The sequence below is a fragment of the Seriola lalandi genome, unplaced genomic scaffold (assembly GCF_002814215.2).
Source record: "Seriola lalandi dorsalis isolate HSWRI2012SDOR001 ecotype SW California unplaced genomic scaffold, Sedor1 jcf7180002053771, whole genome shotgun sequence".
Lineage (NCBI taxonomy): Eukaryota > Metazoa > Chordata > Actinopteri > Carangiformes > Carangidae > Seriola > Seriola lalandi.
This window is the reverse complement of record NW_019524324.1, coordinates 157,315-170,784: the sequence shown is the minus strand read 5'-3', so window position 1 is coordinate 170,784 and position 13,470 is coordinate 157,315. Positions and strand designations below refer to the sequence as shown.

General features: G+C 41.1%; 1 protein-coding gene and 1 long non-coding RNA gene across 3 annotated transcripts in view; one reads left to right on the top strand and one right to left on the bottom strand.

The window, feature by feature from the left end:
* LOC111651769 (mannosyl-oligosaccharide 1,2-alpha-mannosidase IA) overlaps positions 1-13,470 on the top strand; it is a 181,908-nt gene that overhangs the window by 21,517 nt on the left and 146,921 nt on the right. The gene's annotated exons all lie outside the window — the stretch shown is intronic.
* On the bottom strand, positions 3,894-6,876 carry LOC147819393 (uncharacterized). The gene is made up of 2 exons (XR_015436963.1): positions 6,417-6,876; positions 3,894-4,939 (listed from the first exon to the last, which is right to left on the bottom strand). It is a non-coding gene; the product is annotated as an uncharacterized LOC147819393 (long non-coding RNA).

Sequence of the window (13,470 nt, the reverse complement as noted above, 5' to 3'; positions counted from 1 at the left end):
CATCTAATCTCCCAATTTCCAAAAACCTTTTTGCCCAAACGCAAACACAAACGAACATGTACACACACGTACAAAGGCTTATTCCAGTACAGTTCCCCCTACAGTACCCCTGGAAAAACTGCTGCTGTGGGTCCTGGGGAGAAAAGGCCATGCTGGAAAATCGCTGTGGGGATCAATAAGGCAATTTTCTGTCAGGTCAGCGGCTGACACTCAGGTTATTTACTCTGTGGGGGCGGTGGTGAGGATAGGTAGTAGCAGTGTGCGTGTTGGTAGACATATTGCGTTGCTTACCTAATCTCTCTCTCTGAGCACTTTGATCATGACAAACAGCTTCTGCAATGTACTAGAACAGTGAGGAGATACAGCCCATCATGATTTCAGTCAGTGGTCCCGTCTGTTATCTGTTACTGGGCAGCCAAGATACATTTCCATTGCTTGTGGCATAGTTTTGTATATTTATAGATTTATAGAATATCTATGAGATTTTTGGTGGGTGCCTGAATGTATTTGAAGTTATTTAGTCGCTAAAATGTGTAAGCAGGAATGTCGCAAGCTCATAAAGGGACACTTTTTGGCCGATGGCTCGTCTCGCTTCGGCGATACATGCTTTCAGAGCAACTCCAGGAAGATTTTACAACTCCCTTTTGACATTGCATTAGCATATATAAGAGTTGAGACTTGTGGTTCCAGTAAGGACTAAGTTTGCCTGTGGCATCAAGAGCCAGATGTGTGTACCGTTACTGGAGCTTGATGCATGGCCTCAGAGCTATACCTGCCTGAGGGTAGAAAGCAAACTACATTAACTGATAGCTTTTTGGGAGGGGTGAGGCAGATGGCTTCCCACCCTGAGCCTGGTTCTGCCTCTTAAAAGGGAGTCTTTCCTGGCCTCCGTCGCCGTATTCTTGTTCATGTTGGGAATTGTTGGGTGTCTGTAAATAATCTTATAAAGAGTACGGTCTATATGAAAAGTGCTGAGGTAACTTCTGTTATGACTTGGTATGTAAATAAAATTTGACTTGACCAGAGCTGAAGTAATTGGTCACTTAATCAAAAAGAGTTGATCTGCAACAATTTTTAAGAAAACTAAATTCTCTGGTTCCAGCTTTTCAAATATGAATGTCATTTGTGCATGAAAACCTGGACCCTCGGAAATTGTGTGATGGAAATGTTTCACTATTTTTGTACATTTTAAATGACTGACTGCAAAAATGATCTGCCGATTAAATTGGGCGTAATGATTATTTTCATGAGTGATTAAATCTGCCGATCCTTTTTCCAATTTGATCTAAAAAATGTCAAAAAATAGTGAAAAATAACAGCCGAAGGTGCTCAGTTTGACATCATGTTGACAAAAAAGCTGATTAAATCCTCACGTTTGAGAAAATTGGAACCAGCAACTGTTTGGCATTTTTGTTTAATAAAATGACAAATGATTATTTGATCAAAAGTAGTCTAAAGTCAAAATAGTTGTATTTGGGTTTGTTTGCATCTTTTTCTTCAGTAGTTAATTTACAATCAACACATTCGTGACTGACTCAGCTTGCATTTCACTTTTTGTTGTAAATGCAGATTTAATTAGAGATTTCTATTTTTCTTTCCTACATTAATGAAGAAAGTACCGCAGGCATGTATAATGTACTGCTATAATGCTGTGAGTAGGATGAGACAGCTGGCGAGGGGGGTCGGCGAGGGGAATCTTAACAACACAAACACAATGTGGCTGAAACCGAAAATGTGTGGTGTCTGAAATCTCCAAGGATTAGCTAAAGAATTCAGGGAACTGAGAGACCTAACTGATCTATGTGGGGGTCTAACATTGCTGAAGTGCTTCCAGCCTCTGTGATGAAAACCATGCCTTTTTCCACTTCCTGGAATTTTCTAATGAGCAAGTGTAGTGTTGTGGATTATGCTCACCCCCCCTCCCCCCTTGTTGCCTGTGGAATAACAGAAATCCCACGGGAGATGGGAGTTCAGAAGATTTATGCACAGATTCTATATTTACAGAACCCAAGATTGGATTCTTTGAGTCTTAACAACTGGAAAAGAAGTAGCAGGTTATCTCTATCACAGAGGTCTGTGGTGAAACATAAAGATCAGAATTTACACAAATAGGTCTATCATGCAAATGAGACACATTAGTGCCCTTTTTTATGCTCTCAGTTTCAAAAGATGATTTATGCTACGTTTCAGATGGTGATGATGTATTCAAGCTGCAATGGAAACCTGAGATTCTCAGACTAATGAGCACAATCATGTCTTATAGCACCAGCAGACATTTTCCTAAAGTGACAATAGTGATACTTCTCAAATGTGGTTTCATGAAACAATACATACATGTGTATATATATACACACACATAGAGAAGCACAAGCAGCGTTGACCATTCAGAAATGGGTGATTATTTTCGTGAATAAGATCTATAATTGTGTTTGTGGTTTGTTACAATAACAGTTCTTTTTTTGACCATGCCATGTAATATGAATACACTTTGATTTAATGTCCCATATTGGTACCACGCCACAGTATTCACAGTAATTGTACAGCCTGCCAAGTGTCAGGCTCTATTTTTCATGAGAGCCTATAGCTGGCAATGTAGGTGAACTGAGAGCACCTCACTGCGGGTTCATGTATGTAATCTCACTTCAGGGATGGAGGCAGCGCCAGCAGCACCAGGTGTCAGAAAGGGGGCTGTACGTAAATTGTCTGCGGAATATATACTCTGGATATATCACTAAGCCATCCGATTTGACTGCAGCGCCCAGGTGACATGTTCTCAGAGCACGGGTCCATCTTCTTTCCAATTAAGGCAGCAGTGTCGGCGGAGTGGCCTATTTGCTTGTCAGGGCGCGCAGGGCATGCTTGGCTAGCTGGGATGCCTGGCGGTGAGGACGAGGATAAGGAAGGAGGGTTTTACATCGAAGCAGATGCTCCATCTGGTTACATGGCGAGCACAGTTAAATTCACTAATGGATGCTGTCGGTCTCAGTTCATGCTAGTTAGTGTCTCAAAGTTATCAGTCCTTACCCTTGCAGAGTCTGTTGACAAAAGTACTGAATAGAAGTCTGGCTCACTACGAGTCTAAAAATAGTTGGTGTGGATGGAAATTTACAAACGGAGGCAGACATACACTGAGTTGTAGTATTCCTTATTTATATATTTATTCTGTTTTCACTTTTGGTTTTGTACAGATCTGCATGTACAAGACCAACTGCTTTATTTCCCTTCAATTTTTTTTTTCTTTTCATTTGAGGCCTTGGCACTAAAAAGCACAATGAGTAATGTCAAATTTCCAAGTGTAATTAGGACGTCTGATGAATAGCATTTTATTGTTTCATTCTTAATCATGCCCGCTGCCTCTCTTTGGTGTATTTTTACCTAGACAGTGTTTTACCCGAACAAGAGTAGCACATCTCTTGGTGGATTAAATTGCATGTGTCTGTCAAAAGGAGTTACAGGACTATTTAGTGTTTCCTTTTATGCGTGCTTTTGTTATGTACTGTATTATGTACTGTTATGTAATGTTATTAATGGGTCCTTACACGAACTGGAACCTTCTGCTGTAGTTACTGCTTTTTTTCTTCCATTTTATCTTAAATTGTATAATAATCTGGATCCCCCAAAACCAGGGCAACCAAACAATGTGTGCGCTTATTTATGCCATTTACAATATGTTTTTCATTAATCAAAAATGGATTTTGAAATATGTTGACATTTCAAAATTACCCAAAACTCGTGAAGACAAAGTTGAATATCGGTGATACTCCACATCCATTGCCTCTGAACTGAATTGCAAAATGTCATAAATTGTGACCCATTAGAAAAAAACCTTATTACAGCTAAATGTATTGCGTCATGAATCAGTGAGACATTAAATGCGATCCAGGAAGCCCAGATGGAGTAACAGATTAGTGGGTTCAGAAGTTTATCAGATGCCAAAACACTGCACAGCTGTTTATCACACTTAAAGGCAGGATTTTACAACTCTCTTATCGGTAATTGTTTTGTCAATACAGTCGTGAATTAAACAAATACACCTTTCACCTTTAATCTGCATGGAATGTACACTTACATTATTTGATTGGGGGAGTTAGACTCAACTTTTTTTAGACTAAATGATAGATCATTGGCCAGTCAGACTTTAGCAACCACTTTTACTCTCATGTATGCCCAGTGATCATAAAATGTGATGCCTGCATGCCAAAGTTCTGTGGCTATATTTTACATGCAATATCTATTTAGGCCTATGATTCTCAAACCTTTAATTGTTGAATAAAATAAATATTCATATTCTGCCTCAATGGAAAAACTTCTCAAGTTATTCATCAGATGATCTTTTGGGATTTTCTTGCCATGAAATTAAAGTAAAAATCCAAAACACACCATCCTTAGTCATCTCTATCAGTGTCATTCTGCACATCCATGCTAATTCATACTTCTCCCAGTACATACAGTACAGAATCCACCCTCTGTGTTTGTGGGATCTCTACCCAATCCACCACTATATTACTACCAATATTTGTTTTCTGCATGAGGTGTTTGTTTAACTCTATAACAGTGTTTTATATTCCCTGCTAAATGTGACAGCCTCAGTGACAGAGTAAGACAGAGAGGCCAAATTGCTTTAATACAAGAAGTCATCTTTCTGGCAGAGAGAGATAAATGTACGAGTATCGAGAGACGGCTTGATAAAAGGGACTTGAGTGGATAAAACAACATTTGTGAGTCAACACAGAGACTTGAGCGGTCAGGGGAGGGAAGAACAGGCAGCTATACCCAGCCTGTCTGTGTCTTTCACAAAGGACAGCATTGCTTCCTTTGTGCCACTCCAAAGACATCTCTAGCTGGCACAGACGTGAATGACGAGAGGCTGCACTTGTTTCTGTCCAACGGCGAGACTGAATCCTCGCCTCCTCCCGCTCATGCCCCAGCACCCAACCCCCTGTTGATGAAAAGTGGAGGGGGAAACAAAGACAGCCATTGTTTTACTTGTGTGTGTGTGTGAGTGCGTGTGTGTGTAAGGGGGAGGTGGCTAACATGGCATATACCTCAATAACACAGGCATCTGTACAGCCCTGACACCTAATGTGCTGAGTGACAACCCAGTTATTACAGCAAGGAATTTTGGGAACCTTTGTGGGAAGTGGGTAGGGGGGAGCTCTCGACCAGAGAGCCTCTTAAAATTGGGGAACAGTGTCATTCTTTGTCATAGCTGAAGTCACAGAAGCATTCAATGCCTCACTTGCCACTGAGACATTGTATTAGGAGAGGAGTTGTCAGTTGTGAATGGGTGGAAAAAGGGTAAGGAGGGGTGAGTATAGAGGCTGGTGGGGCCCCCCCCTCCATCCAAACGGAGTCCCCCCGCGGCCCTGGAGTGACATCACTGTGGCTTTTGTTTCTACCCCTGCTGAGCACCAATTAGCCAGTTGCCGCCTGCTACTGGAGAGAAAGGCTTTTGCCGAGCAGCAGCCGCGTTTTGCTCGTTGGCTTGTGGTTCACTCTACAGAACACAGGATGCTGTGGTAGCAAGTGATAGCACGCCTAAGCTGTCACATTACTATACACTCAACTGTTTAGTTGGCACAGCAAACATAGTTTTTTTTTATGCTTATGTTCCATGCTGCAACTGTACTGAGCCTGACCATGTTTACATTACAGCATCTGATTGTTCCTGTTGGTTTTATGAGACAAGGATACAGATTTATAGAGGATCAATATCAGATATGATTAGATGCTTTAAGGAGAAATATGTAATAATATACTATTCAATAAGGAGTGATTAAAAATACAGTTTAATATCTTTTAATGTTAGCTTTTTAAACCTGTACTTGTAAAGTTAGGGTTAGGGTTAATCTACATGTTTTCATTTTCACAAGTTTGTGTGTTTAGTTTCCTGCTTGCAAGCTTAATTTTACAAGCCGCGACGAGTGTGTGTACACTCACAGACTTGTCAGGATTACTCAAGGTGAGCTTCTGTACACTGTACTTTAGAAAGAAACAAAGGATTTTCAAGGGGAGGTCGGGACATTTAACTTTCGATTTAGCAGTACCTTTGGAGCTGCGAGGAGATTTCAGCAAAATAATGGCTTTGTAGAACCAGGAATAGGACTCAGTGTTTTTACTTGAGAGCAAATCAACATATAATGTGTAAATCTATATAAACCCTAGACAGATGGGATTAAAGGAAACGGGGAACTGAATGTACAAACTTGCAAAACAGAGTTTACACGCAGGAAACTGAATGTTCAGGCTTCACAGCTACAAACTCAGAACTACAAGTTTACGAAACAAATAGTACGTGTATAAACTGGTATTTTTTAAGCCTGCCTTTTGACTGATATAATACTCAACAGTAATATGACATTGTGATATATAAGCAAACCAGAGCATGTGTTTGCTGTGGTGGATGAGTAACTTACACAGTCTCATCCCTCATTGTGGTTTCAAGTCACATCTGACTTTGGCTAATCTGGGGATTGACGGCGACTCATTCAAAGGACTCTTACAATGCCAGCTCTTGGCAGGATTATGAAGGATGTGAGAGCACACAGCTGAATAAGGGTCGGCTGGAGACGTTGATCCAGCTCACTTCCTTTAGCCTTTCGACTCCCCCAATCACTGTCAGTCATGCCGCATTCAGTACGTGGCATTTGTTTGGTCGCACAGGGTGTCCTCTCTGGCCTTTGTCGTCGACCCTGACACCTGTATTCCTTCAGTCACAAGAACAACAGTGTATTTTGCTTCTTTATCTCCTTTCACCGTTGTTCCATTACTCCAGAATGTGCCTCTTACTCTGTGGACGAAGAGAAAGGCCATTTAGCTGAGTGACTGTCTCATTCCACAGTGTTGTAATTGACTGCCTTTTCTTACTGTAGCCTTGATAACAGTGTTGAAATTGAAGTTCAGTGGCCTTGTGGTGCTACCACCCTTGGCGACTGTGAATCATTCACAGCGCTTAAAGTTAACCTGTTAACCCTGCTCAGAGTTTGATCATCAGAGTTGTCATATCATGTCTACCCTGTGGCTGGAATAAAGGTCAAATGGAGCCAGCCAGTTTCCAGTAATTGTCCCGTTATTTTAGCTCAAAGAGTCTGTAGCTTTAAAACAACATGCGAGATGGAATGCACATTAGTCAGAAAACTTCAACCCATCCTCTTTTATTTCAGTCACATAATGTAAAAACAACCCTGCTATCACATGACTGACTGTAAACTCTGCTTGTGTTGTTTTGGTATCCTTGACCTACATGCACAGTCAACTTTTATTCAAGACTAGCATAGCTAGCAGCAGCATCAGCAACACTCAGGCTACTACTCAGATCTTTGCTCCAGGCTGAATTCCTTTCTTTGGGATGCTCATGAAATCTTAAAGCCATAGTTACATGTTTGTTTTATATCTTCCTAGGAAGGCTGACATGTTTATTTTTTCCCCCTGAGTGCTTTATCAAGCTGCTACCCCATTGTACCAGTTCCTAGCTGTACTGCATCTGACCATAAAAGACTATAATAGTGTGGGAAAGCCTTTGTGTCATGAATTTTATACCCAAATAAAAAACACCTATTTTTGAGATAAAAGCTGGAACAAAAAACTTCCTCTCTGCTAAGTATGAGTATAAATAGTAGCACAATCTATCTCGTCACGCTTGTACAATCCCACTTTTGTTCAATTCCATTCTGCAGTTGTATGGAATAGCCTATTGTATGTACTATAATACAGCTATAGGCTACAAGTGTTCTGTATAATAGAGAGTAAAATGAGTACTCTGTTGTCTATAGGGGGATTTTACACTTGTCTCTGCAACATGTATATCGGTATGCACTGCGTTGACAGTATTGCAGCTGTTGTGAAAACCTTGCAACTCTATTTTTGTGATCTCATTCGAGATGACACTTCCATTTGTAAGAGGTATGCTTCGCATGCAGCATCAGTGGAAGTTCCTGTATCCACATTATACTTGCTGATTGCAACAGTTTGATTTGTTACGCCATTTCATCCGTGCAGTAACACCTCCAGTCTAGACCCTGCCCTTACTTAGACTCTTAATTTTCACTTAGCTCTTCACCTCATGTCACATTTTTTTTGCAGCAGCACTTAGCTCGTGCACCCAAATACCATTGTGCTGCTGAGTGACGTACTCTGGGGTCTTGGCGACGGTGGTCTACTAGGCAGATACCGGCAGCTCCCTCGGTGAAGCAAAGTGGACTGCTGATTGACGTCTTATTATAGGGACCTGCTTCTCTCTGACAGGCCTATCAGGGAATTGAGAAGGTGATTATGTGATACAAGTCCCTGCACTGGCACAGGATTTTTTTTTTTTTTGTGCAGCATGAACATTAGCAAACCATCTGATCTTTTGTCAAAGTGTATAAGGAAATTAAGAGTGTCACAGAGACCAGAAAGTGGTGCTAAGGTAAAAAGAAAAACATAATATGATTCAGCATTCAAGTCTTTTACATTAATGCTTCCTAATCAGACATGTTACATCAGATTAAATCATAATTTCACCTCAACAGTCTGCTAAGCTAAAATTCATTTTTTGAGGACAGAGAGAGAAGATACTCCCATAGTTGTTAGTCCATTGATGGTTCTCCCTGGCCACAGGGCTGTTTCTGCAGGATGTGATAACAGTTGTGTTTTCCGGTTTCGCTATCGTCCCCCAGCTACCTCTTTTACAGCTGTGTAATTCAGCCTCTTTTTACTTTCCCAGCATGTCTCATACACCCCAACTCTAGGCTCTAATTAAGAAGTGGATGTTTTTCTCCAGGGCATGAATGTGTATGTTTGCCTGTGCAAGTGGGTGTGTGTGAGTGTGTGAGAATGTACGTATTAGTGCTTCAGAGTAAGCAGCAGAGGAACATGTCAGCCTGTGCTACTGAAGCAGAATATGGAGGCTGTCTGAGCAACACAGGTTTAAATAGTACCTGCCACATATTCTCCAATCCTCAGGCTTCCCTCTGTTTGCTTAATATGAAATATTCAAGTCATAGTCAAGATGTTACAGTGAAGTTACAGTCAGTATAGGGACACTGCACATGTAACATGTAATGTGAACATCTTAATGGGAGTATTGCCTTACTTTGGTTGGTTATAATCTGATTGTATGGTAATGTAATCGTAGACATACTGAGAGAACCTGGCCACTGCATGTTAAAATTCTTACCATTTATATAACTGGTGCTCGGTCATCGGAGTATTTCTCACTGATCGTTGACGGTAAATCAGTTCAGCTACTTTTCCTGTTGGTCAAATTTGAATTGTGTTGGTCATTCTTTGTTGTGTCTTCAGCCTTTATTTCTGCTTATAGTAACTAAGACTGCAACTAGTGATTATTTCCATTATCACTAATTTATTCACCTTAATTATTTTAATTGTTTTTTCTGTAAGGTTTTTAATTTCTCACATTCCAAAATTATGTCTTCAAATGTGTTGTTTTGTCCTTCCAACACTCAATAACCAAAAGATTAGTTAACTATCATGCCAAGTCTTAAAAAATGATTGAAACTGCCATTTGATTATGAAAACAGCGGCTGTTCATTCTGTCAATTGACTACTCAACAATGATAAATGAAAATCAGTTGATCCAGAAAATAAGTTTGTAAAGGCAGAACCTACCCCAGTATCATGAACTAGATTTAATCAAATCAAAATGTATTTGGATCGGTTAGAGCGGCAAAACAGGAAGTTATTTTGAGTTTAAGATTGTGAATTATTACTTCAAGCTATTGTTTGCTAATCCTTCCTTGGACCAGGCTAGTACTCATACATGCTTGTATGTAGTACTCACTTGCACTCACACATACCCACACACATGCTGGCCATCCTTTATCATTCTATTACCCCAATTAACTGCAGCCTGCAGCTTCAGTGGTATTGTGTCTGTGATGAGACGGCTCTATCAGTCTTGCTTGGCCACGGCTCCACACACAAAGCATGACAAATGAGAGAGGCCTCTCCCTCATTACCTGAACTGTAATCACTGTGTTGCCTGATAAGATAACTGTCACACTGCATGCTCAGCTATTGACAACATTAGCAGCCCCAATCAACTATCTGTGGTATCTTTACAGGTGTGGTGAAATGGATCAAACGGCAAACGCGATTGATCACTACACTTTTGACCTTTCGCTGAATTTTGATCGACTGTATGAATGTTTGTGCAGAGGTGGCCTTGGGAAGCCCACAGAAAAGGTGACACAGATGCACATAGAGCTTATGTGCATGCAAACATACACAAATGCTCAATGTTCCCTCTCACTCTGTAGTCATCTAACAAGTTTGTACCACTAAGCAGCTGGCGCACACTGTGGCCAGCATGGTGAAAGTGACTTTTCAGTTAGTTGTGCCAATTCATAGCCAGGGGTCTGTTCTCCCCTCCCAGCCCAAGCATCCCAAGGGGAGCCCCAGGCTAGAATGAGATAAGAGCACCACTGAAGATGCTGTTCTGGGCTTGGCTCACTTCTGTTGTTGGCTTGTCCCCTGTGCTCCCCCCACAGGTCTGTTTGAGCAGCCTCAGTTGGTCGAACGAGGCTCAGCAGGTTCGGAAGAAAAGACTTGGCACAAGTCTGAATCAAGGCATTTATGAATGAACTTCCTGATACTTAGCGACCTCTGTATTTGACCAGTTGTTGTTGCAATATAGCCTAATTAATGTTGCTTTGATTTGGCCCTTTTGGCCTGAACATAATAGAACGTCATGCAGCACAAAAATAGATGTTTGGGCTTTGAAACTGACCACACATGAAACGGACATGAAAGTCCCCTTGGTTTTTGTACTGCTTGTCATGTAATTGTAACTATGCCCAAGGCAGTCATCAGAGGAGAACATGTACTTTTGTGTCCATATGAGTGTGTCTTTGTTTGTTCTCATGTGCAGGTATTGAGCTGTGTTGGTTGGAGGCTTGCCCTCTCACAGTGATTAGTCATACAGACAGATGTGGTCTGCAGGCCACATTGCGTAATTTGGACCAGATGTAGGTGGAGACTTTGCAGCCAAACGCTGAGCTTGAAGCTTTTACTCCCTGATCCCCCACCACTATTGCCTTTCCTTTGACTTCTGCTCAGGGGTTTCCCATAAAAACTGACTTTCAGATGGTTAGCGAGTTGGATGGTTTGAGGAGACCTGTCTAAACCTTGGAGTCTTGTCTGGAGAGGTGCTTGGAACAGCCTGTATACTACCGGCCATTTCATTTCCTTTCCTTCATACCCTGTTCTGTCCTTTCCAAAGGCCTGTCTCAGCTTGTTGTGTATTAATCTAGTTCCTTCCATCCCTTTCTCTCGGTCATGATGCATGGTGCTTGTCAAAAAACTGAGCAACACACAATGAGGAAAAAATAGAAAAGATAGCCTAAATGATGACCACGGCCTCAAACTGTGGCTCAAAATGTGCCGGAATTTTTAAAACAACAGTCTCAGGCTTTGACATTTTAGTTATCCTCTGAGTCTCTTTTTGCCCCTCCTTTCACTGCTTTAAAAACTGCTTTTCCTTGCTTCCCTCTCTCCCTCTTGTGAAGCTAAACATGTATGACGGGAGCAAAAGGCAGGGGAGCGTGAATGTCAACAACCGATTAAATGCAGTTTGGTTGTGGAGACTGAGTCACCTATTCTATTAATTTATGTTGTCAGTTCATGTACCAGTGCTTACTGAAATAAAGCATAATCATTTATAATTGCACATTATCTACCGCATCTAATTTGTGTCATTATTTGACAAAGGAGTTGTGCAGTTCAGGTCACTGTTCATGTTTGAACAGCAATCTCGCTGCAGTCTTTGTCTTTACTCCATATAACTGAACAAGGTCCTGCACAGAATTTCTCTTAGTCTATTGCTGGAATATATCTCTTTCCTTTGTGAATATTTAATGGAAAAATACTTAGGAAAAGAAGTAGATTTGCATATTTGCATTGATATGCAATTCCCTTGAAACTTTGCCTTTCATGTGACCTACTTGTGTTACATTGGCAAGGTATGATCCTCTGCTGGTACAACTTGCATACTGTCTGTTCTCTTTTGATAAAGGCTTACAGTAAATTGATTTGTATGCTGTCTAGATGACTGGTCAGCAGCAGTTTTATTCTGTCAGAGAAGTGTTTCTCAATCTCTGTGTTAACAGAATGGCATGGTACTTGGTCACCAAAGGCCTATCAGTTGAGCACAGAAATATGTAGCTCCTCTGAGAGAAGGATACAAAACAGTAACGGTTAAGAAACAGACGTGGTCAAAAGATAGTAATATAAAGAGCAGGAGAAAAAAGGTGCAAACAGGAGCATCCTGGATGATAAGGGCCAATGTAGACGATTAAGCATCCACGATAGCTCTGTAAACAAACTTAGAGTGCAGCCATGCTCCAGTGACCACAGCAGCATATTTTCAATTATCGTTTTATATCTGCCATATGTCTGTATTAACACACAAGCGTAGCCCATCAATTAGTACTGGCTGCAGCTGACACACATTACGCACCCGCCCTCTTTACTTCACATCCGAGTGCCACAAACCTGGATAGACTGACCAATAACATATGGCGCACTGATGTATGTGGGAGGTGGCAAAACCATCCGTTTACTTCAGTGGAATTTCAATATAGAGCCAAGCCTCTGTGGATGAGAGTTGAACAAATGCTAACTCTAATTTGCTTTCTCATTGGAATAAATGGTCTGTTTCGTCCACTGAAGTTCAAATTACTGCCATACAGCTACAAATTTGCGTCTTGTGCGAAAATCAGAGGCCACACACAGGAACCTCTCCTGAGGTAATCATTATCATCCCTGTCAGGTGCTTGTTAGGCCAGCCTCGTAGCTTTAGCTGTGTGTGTCCTTGAGGCATCCACTGAGCTGCCTGTCACCCTTCAGAGACAGATCATTTAACACTGGCATCAAAGCAGCTATTACTGTCACAGCCTAGCTAACCAGTTAGCCTAGGACGAGCATGCTGGTCAAAGGTCAGTTCGGGCTAAACAACTTCTGTCATGACACAAGATAGAAGGAAAACCGCGTGCTGGAGATGTCACATTATCCATTCCTTAAATCTAAAATTGCAGATAAGATAAGATATACTTAATTGTCCCCATAGGGAAATTTGTGTTGGACTCCACATTGCTACCACCATCATCAACAATTCACACATACAGGGAACACATCAGCAAAACAGATTCAATACAACAAGGAAAAGAGGGTCTTTTATCCAAGCCTTGCAAACAAATCATTAATTTGTAGGTCCAAAAACGCAGCCCAATTCCCCCTCTGCTTTATGCCAGAACCTTGTTTTGACAGGGATCTTGTCTAGATCAGATGTTTGAGTGGAAGGTCCACAGAGAAGTCTTTAAAGCTTTGGCACACACTTCCAATCAAACCAAAACATTGCCACCATCATAAAAAAAAACAAAAAACGCATACAACAAACTCATTCAATTTGGTTCATGCAGGCTTTCTTCTTTTTAATTTCTTTTTTTTTTTTACAGGTAGCAGACACAATAA